This window comes from Miscanthus floridulus, chromosome 18 (genome assembly GCF_019320115.1).
Source record: "Miscanthus floridulus cultivar M001 chromosome 18, ASM1932011v1, whole genome shotgun sequence".
Classification (NCBI taxonomy): Eukaryota; Viridiplantae; Streptophyta; class Magnoliopsida; order Poales; family Poaceae; genus Miscanthus; species Miscanthus floridulus.
The window spans coordinates 102,088,837-102,096,792 of record NC_089597.1 but is presented as its reverse complement, the minus strand read 5'-3'; the positions used below and the strand labels follow the sequence as shown (position 1 = coordinate 102,096,792).

The following is a 7,956-nucleotide window of genomic DNA, read 5'->3' as shown; positions in this document are numbered from 1 at the left end:
ATATATATATATATATATATATATATATATATATATATTAATTTATTTTCCTTTAATTCAAACATGTAGGCTCGATGGTTGGAGGAAAAGGTCATACGACAAGACCAGATCAAAGCAATTCAAGAGTCTATAGCCGGATTTTTTAATGACCAGGTCATCGATTCCAAGGGCGAGTTCTACTTCGACTCAACACTGCCATAGAAGCCAAGCTAGAGGATGAGAGAAAAATTATTACATCACAACAACTGTAAAAAACACATATGCATGCATGCATGTAAATATATATATGATGCATGCATGCATATATATATATATATATATATATATATACATATATATATATATATATAGTTCTATGCTTGAATTGTGTGATTTAATACGTTCATTGTGCTTGAACCGAAACATACTAATACGACTTCGAAAACCTATTTTGGAAAGAAAACAAAAAAATGAAAAGAAAAGAAAAAAGAAAAAAAATAACCTTTAGTGCCGGCCTCGTGGCTTGTCAGGAGGCACCTTTAGTCCCGGTTTCTGACCCGGGACTAAAGGACCCTTTAGTCCCGGATGCTTGCTCCCAGGTGGGGAACCGGGACTAGAGAGGGTTCCCCACCGAGAGTAAAGGCCGTCTCTGTACCAGTGAGATACACAAGGACCTTTTAGGGAAAAAAAAAGATACGCATAAAAAACCGTGCAAAGTCAAATGTGACAATTATTTTGACCAAGGTAGTACTTCAGAAGGATTTTTTTGGCCAAATAATTTTCTTTTCGTCCAATGAACCAACGGTAATGCACAAAACCAAATAAGAAAATTCAATTACATATAACATATATATAAACTAAAACTGAAAATAATGAGAGGTCGACTTGGCTATGAACAAACGGTGACACACACAAGTACAAAAACAATTTTACTTTTCATAGGGCTAATTAATGCACCTTAACGTATGAAACCAAAAGCAATATCATTAAGAGGTCAATCAACACCATCTAGCGCTTAGAAACCGTCTAAGGGATACCAAAATTGGACAAAAATTTTAGTTTTCCTGCAATGCTTACAAACGAACTATAAGTATGAAGCTACAAATGATAAAAATAAGTAGCCATTTCCACTTCACTTAGAGCATCTCCAAGAGTTTGCTATCTCAACTTGGCATCCATATAATTTTGACAAAACAAGAAAAAATAGCCTCCAACAGTTTGGCAAAACAACTTGGCATCAATAGCAACTTGGCAAATCTTCCCTCCGCGCGCACAAATATGCGCGCGCGTATACGGCTTGGCATCCGGGGCTCTTCGTTTCTTAGCGGGGCTCTTCGTTCGCTTAGCAGGCCTCTTCGTTTTGTTAACGGGTTTTTTTATTTTACCAAGTCAAAAATGCCAAACTCTTGGAGATGAATTGTTTTTTTATTTGGCATATAATTTTAGGAGTTGGCAAATCACAAGATTTGCCAAGTAAAATTTGACAAACTCTTGGAGATGCTCTTAGCACTTAGGAACAAACAGTAACATACAAAACTAGAACAAAACGGTAGCACAGTTATTGGCTTGATTGTACCTTAACACCACAGTATTGGCTGGATTGTACCTGAACACATGCACCCCCGAAATCAAGACTTATGATTGGCATATGTGCCATTTATTGATATCCTACCCAAACATTCATAACCAGCAGCTCCACCGGATATCACGTGCCAACCGAGTCATAAGCAATCCATTCAATGCATCTATCCATAACAACATCCAAAAATGGTAGTACTACAAATTCTCATGATTGCTATTCTCTGCACGATCAGAAGAATGCCATGCATAAAAGTGGAAAAATGAGTTTGAGCAAGGGCTTTACTGATGACTGAGAGATCCATCTCTAGGCCGATGAGCTCGAGGAGCTTGAAGCCGTCCATTTTGGGCATGTAGGTCGAACTGGTTCCGTCCTTCCTCTCCCTGAGCATGTCCAACGCCGTCTGGGCATCCGCCACCATTGTCACTGCATCGCACCACAAGAATTCCAACAGTAAAAAAAATCATCTTCTAGCCTAAAATTGTATCACAAGTCACAACAGAATCGGTGGGAAATAGGGGGGCTAAAATTGTATCACAAAGGAATCGGTGGGAAATAGGGGGCGACTAAGAAGGCAAGAACACACACCGTTGCAGTTGCAATACTTCAGCTGCCTCTCTACTCTCTAGGACACTGAGGCAGACGCGGTCGTCATCGACGGCGAGCAGGCGCAGCCCTGCTGGGAAGGTGCCCGCGGCCATCTGTTCCCCTATGTCGAAAACGTACACGATCAGTTCCAAGAAAGCAACTGCCGACTACCAAATCCCCGCAAAGAAAGGAGAAGACTCGAACTTTCTTACCTGCTATAATGGCTTCCGTCCGAGAACCTCCGGGGAGCAACACAGAGAGAGGAAAAAATGAAGTAAGCGAGGCGATTTCTGGGTGAAGAGCAATGCAGCAGACTTGCGATGTGGAATTTCCATCAGGATTTATAGCAGGGGCAAGGGGAATTGGGGGAGGAGCCGGGATCGGAGTGCAGGGCGCTGTAAAGGTGGAAAGTGTTCATCCTTGAGATGTGGATTCGCCGGCCATGGCGTAGACGACGTAATTGGAGACCTCCGACCTGCTTTCACGAGAGTCTCCATCCCCACCTATCTATCAGCCACCCAATTTGTGTTCTGTTGCTGCATCTGCTGCATGGTCGCATACTCACATGGAGGTGCTGGCGAGGGAGGCGAGGGGATCGTGGAATGGCAAGCGCTGCTGACGAGGTGGTCCACACACGGTATAGATGGCCAACGGGCCCGCGTGGTCCGCACGGCACGGGCCTGTGAAAGCACGGCCCAATAGGGGTCGGGCCGGCACGGCACAACGGGCCTCCCGGGCCATGCCGAGCTGGGCCTCGTGCCTGGCCGACGGCCCAGGCACGGCCTGCTGGGCTGTTTTTCGTGCCGGGCCGGTCCGGTAAGCATGGCCTTTCAGGAAGGCCGGGCCCGCCCAAGGCCCGCTTCAGCAGGAGATGATGGCGTCGAGGTCGAGGGGGCCGCCGGCCGCGTTGGCGGCATCAGAGAGAGGAAAGGGAAGAACAGGAGCCAGGAGGGGCAGTAGAGGGCGAGGGGCAGCACAGGAGCGCGGTGGCAGCGGTCGACACTGGCGCGCTCGCCCTGGCCTCGAGGCAGATCCGCAGCGTCAACCGTCGGAGCAGGCAACGGGATGCCAGATTCAGTCGCCCGAAGTCGGCTGTCGCGCTCAAGGCCGACGGCGGTGCATGGAGGAGGCCGCAGAGGAGAGAGGGGCGGGGAAAGCGAGGCAGGCAGGCAGCTGCTTGAGCCGGATCCGGCGGCCTCGCAGGCCACGGCCGCGCACCCGAGGCACAGAGCCTAGGGCCGGCGCACTCGCTCCCGAGGCGCGGCCGCGAGGAGGGAAGGAGCCGGCGGCGCCACCTACCGGCGAGCGGAGGACAGGGGAGCAAAGTCGCGGGGGAGGGTTCGCGGAGGAGGGCGAAGTGCGGTGCTGCCGGCGCAGAGGAGTGAGTGCGGCGCGGCCGCGTGGGGAAGGGACTGCACGGGGCGGCGGGGAGGGGGAGGGGAAGCCGGGAAGGGAGTTAGGGTTTGTAACAGAACCGACCAATTATACGAAATTAAGTAAGAAAATCATCCGCCAGAGCAGACGATTTAGCAAACTTAAGCCCGTATAACCCGGTAGTCCGTGAAATCGCGAAGGACTTCAAACCAACTTCCATTCCAGCCAAGATCGTAATGAGTTTAGCGGTCACCATCACATATTACATAAAAGTTCACAATCTCAGATACATCAGAGTTTCAACATAGTTATTACAAACCAGTTCGAATAAAAGTAGCGAAAGTCATTTGTTCAAACCACACACACACTCACGCGGAGTTTAAATATAGTGCCAGCGAATGATCATCTCCAACAAAAGCATCAGACGAGACGTAAGGAATGACCATGCCCATGGTCCTAAGCATCACCCATCGCAGGATACAGGCAGTTGATACAGTAGCCGTAATACATCTGCCCATCTGTAACAAGTGGGAATAAAACCCTGAGTACGAGAAGGTACTCAGCTAGACTTACCCGACATAACCAAAAATAAGTGACACCAAGGATTATGAAGGGCTTTATAGTAGGGTAGCTGACTCATTTGCAGAAAGAAGCATTTTTAGCATTTCAAGAACCTTTCTAAAAGCATTATTGCCAAGTTAATTATTATTAACCTGTCGACTAGATTTGCACCTATACTAGAGTAAACAAGTGATTAAGCAGATAATGATAACCAATGATCATTAAACAACTTCCATACTATCATATTCATTATAACTGTCCAAGTGTTCCATAACATTTACTACGATGAAGTAACTCAAGTCAAGTGCTCACTATCCAGGAGCGATGGCGATTCGAATCGATTTCTAACTAGCTGGTGATTTATTCCTTACACAAACCTTACTCACCCGCTAAAGTGAGATATTGATCACCGAGTCAACTTTCCAGGAATCTCGAGTTTGCCAGGAATCACATGTACCCAGGGGCCGACCGACTGCACTTTGGTTTTATCATCCCGCCCCCGTGTCCTACCACACCTGCTCCGGCACAGTGCACTGCGGGCAATCTACTCGGTCCGAAAAATCTCCCAGCTTCGCGGTCGGAAGGTACTTTATCCGGCCAGCTAAATATAAGGCATGCGTTCAACATGACTCGAGGCCCAACAACGGCCGGTCCTTAATCAACACAGACGGAAAACACTACAGTCCAAAACTCTGCAAGTCTCCGTCCGGTCTCAACTTCATTTAACACTTAGTTATACCATGACTTCGTAGTCATCCAAGCAGATCCAGGTAACCACCTATAGCTCGCAGGTGATAGGAAATCACCTGACTTCTACCGGTCTAAGCCAGCTAAGCATTGACTCGACTGCGGAGACCAGGGTAACAAGGATATAGTATAACAAAGGTAAGCAAGGTATAATGCAGCAACGGTTGCAAACAACTCCTGAACGTAATGCGTCAATTTAAAGTAAAGCATTTAATTAAATAATTGCAAACCGGGAGAAAAATGCTCCGGGGCTTGCCTCTCTCGAAGGAGCTCGGACGGTGATCGGGGCACTCCGGAAGTTTCTCAACGTCCTCCTCGTCGGCTTCTGGCACTTCCTGCTGCTGCACCTCGAGCTGCTCCTTGGGCTCCTCGGGTATGACGACTGGGTTCTCGGTTTGCGATCCTGCATGATGCAATGCGCGTAAGTGATTATGCAAACGGTGCATCGAAAGAGATGAATGCAATGGATATGTTTAAATGCAAGGTAGTCAACATCATCCAAGAAACTATACTACAAGCACATGTCATCTACTGCATTCTCTTCTACTACTAATATGTTAAGTCAACATATCTTATGAAATGCCTCAAAGATACACCAAAGATATTATTATTAACTAATCTTGTATTAAAGATGATTATTCTATTTCCTTTTAAATTAGGGCTACAGCAGCAATCTATATTTCTGGTGCTTATAAAAATCTGAGAAAATTACAGTAGCATGGTACTACTCTAAGTAGCCTACCATCAGATTTTCATGATATTTGAATGAGTGGATTAACCTACACAAAAATCACAAACTATGGCATGATTTTGTACATAAAAATACTTTGAACTGTGAAAAGTGTCAAACAACAGAATTAATATTTTTCCTAGGTTCTTCATAGCATATAATGATTGTACAAAAATTATCACATGCATGTTTTATACAAAGTTTGCTCTCTAGCAAAATAACAAAAATCAGCCATTAAAGGCACTTGAACTACACCTCAAAATTTTCCCACAGCACATGCATGAAACATATTTTTCCTAGGAAGTACATGACATAAGAAGATTAACAAACTTGAAATCATATTTTTCTGCAGAATATAGATTTTTCTACATATTTTTCAAGTTATCAGCAATATCCATGATTAAATAAAAGCCTACAGAAAAGTATCCCAAAAATGACATGCAATAATTTTCCTAAGTAGATCTGGTGATAAGGAACCTAGCAAAATTTGTTTCAACAAATTTGGAGCAAGTTTGATCATCCAAACATTTTTCAAACCATTTCAGATTTCAAATAATAAAGAATAAATGGAAATCAAATCACTTAAACGTTACTGGGCCAGCCCGTGGAAACGAACTGGCCCACGGCCACAACCGGCCCGCGCGGCCTGAGCGAAAAGGGAGCGCGGCGGCCCAATAAGGAGGGAAAAACCTTTTTCATATATATTTTCAATGAATTTTTACATGCTATCATTCAATTATTATTTTGAGCAAGAAAATGACCTCTTTTAAAAATGTATCAAAATGAAAGTTGCTTAGAATTTAATTCTCTACAACTTTGCTTTTATGACCAAAGCCAAATTCTTTCTAGATTTTGAATTGTAACATCAAAGTCCACGTTTAGCTCAAAACCCTAATTTTTTGGAATTTATTTTTGAAGCCAAATTTTGAATTAATTTGAATACAACCATTGCTCCAAAAATTGAACTAAACATTGCTAGATGATTTACAATAGTAGCCAAACATGTTTTACTAATCTAGCAAGAAAAATTCAGGGCAAAACAATTCTTAAACAGGTGTATGCAATATTCAGGTTTCATGCATGTTTCAGATGTTTCAAATCAATGTTTCAATTGATATTCACATGATTAAGCATGTATGATTTGGATGCTTGATGATGCATGATATGCGTGATTTGCAGTGCCTAAATGTAGGCATAACACCGGGGTGTTACAGCCCTCCCCCCTTATAAAAATCTCGTCCCGAGATTTGGGTTACGAACCATTTGTTATAAAATTCTTCATAAGCTTTTTGTAGATACTCTCCTGTTTCCCAAGTTGCATCTCCCTCATCATGATGATCCCACTGTATCTTGTATGTTTTCACCACACTATTCCGAGTAGCACGTTCCTTAGTGTCTAACACTCGTACTGGTTGCTCACGATACACCAAATCTGATTTGAGTTGAATACCTCGAGGTTCTATTCTTTCCTCCGGAACACGCAAACATTTCTTGAGATGTGATACATGGAAAACTGGGAAAACTGTACTCATTGTCTCAGGTAACTCTAACTTGTAAGCTATCGGACCTCTTTGTTCCAATATCTTGTATGGTCCTACGAATCTCGCGGCAAGCTTTCTTCGGATTCCAAACCTTTTCTTCTTCATTGGCGTGACTTTCAGATAAACATAGTCACCAACTTCAAATGCAAGGGGTCTCCTTCTTTTATCTGCATAGCTTTTCTGACGTGATTGGGCAGCTTTCATATTCTGCTGAATAATATGAACTTTCTTCTCGGCTTTTTCTACAAAGTCAATGCCATAATATCTTCTATCACCAGGCTCTACCCAATTCAATGGTGTTCTACATTTTCTGCCATATAAAGCTTCGAATGGGGCCATCTTGATGCTTTCTTGATAACTATTATTATAAGAAAACTCAGCTAACGGTAACCATGACTCCCATGATCCCTTAGAAGACAATACACATGCTCTTAACATATCTTCCAAAACAGCATTCACTCGTTTAGTCTGACCATCTGTCTGAGGATGATACGTGGTACTGCGAATCAAACTAGTTCCTAAGCCTTTGTGTAAATGTTCCCAAAAATGAGCCGTGAACTGTGAGCCTCTATCAGATACTATGGTCTTTGGTATACCATGCAACCTCACAATTTCTGCGATATACCTCTCGGCATATTAAGGTGGTCGATAATCTGTTTTGACCGGTAAGAAATGAGCGGTCTTGGTAAGACGGTCCACAATTACCCAAATCGAATCATGTCCTTTTTGAGTAGTGGGCAAACCCGTGATAAAATCCATGCTTATATCGTCCCACTTCCAACTAGGGACTGATAAGGGTTGCAACATACCGGCAGGTTTCATGTGAATGGCTTTCACTCGACAACATGTGTCACATC

General features: G+C 43.9%; 1 long non-coding RNA gene across 1 annotated transcript; it reads right to left on the bottom strand.

The window, feature by feature from the left end:
* Window positions 1–1,747: 1,747 nt before the first annotated feature.
* On the bottom strand, window positions 1,748–2,656 carry LOC136522093 (uncharacterized). Its single transcript, XR_010775785.1, has 3 exons — window positions 2,359–2,656; window positions 2,147–2,267; window positions 1,748–1,984 (listed from the first exon to the last, which is right to left on the bottom strand). It is a non-coding gene; the product is annotated as an uncharacterized lncRNA (long non-coding RNA).
* Window positions 2,657–7,956: the final 5,300 nt, after the last annotated feature.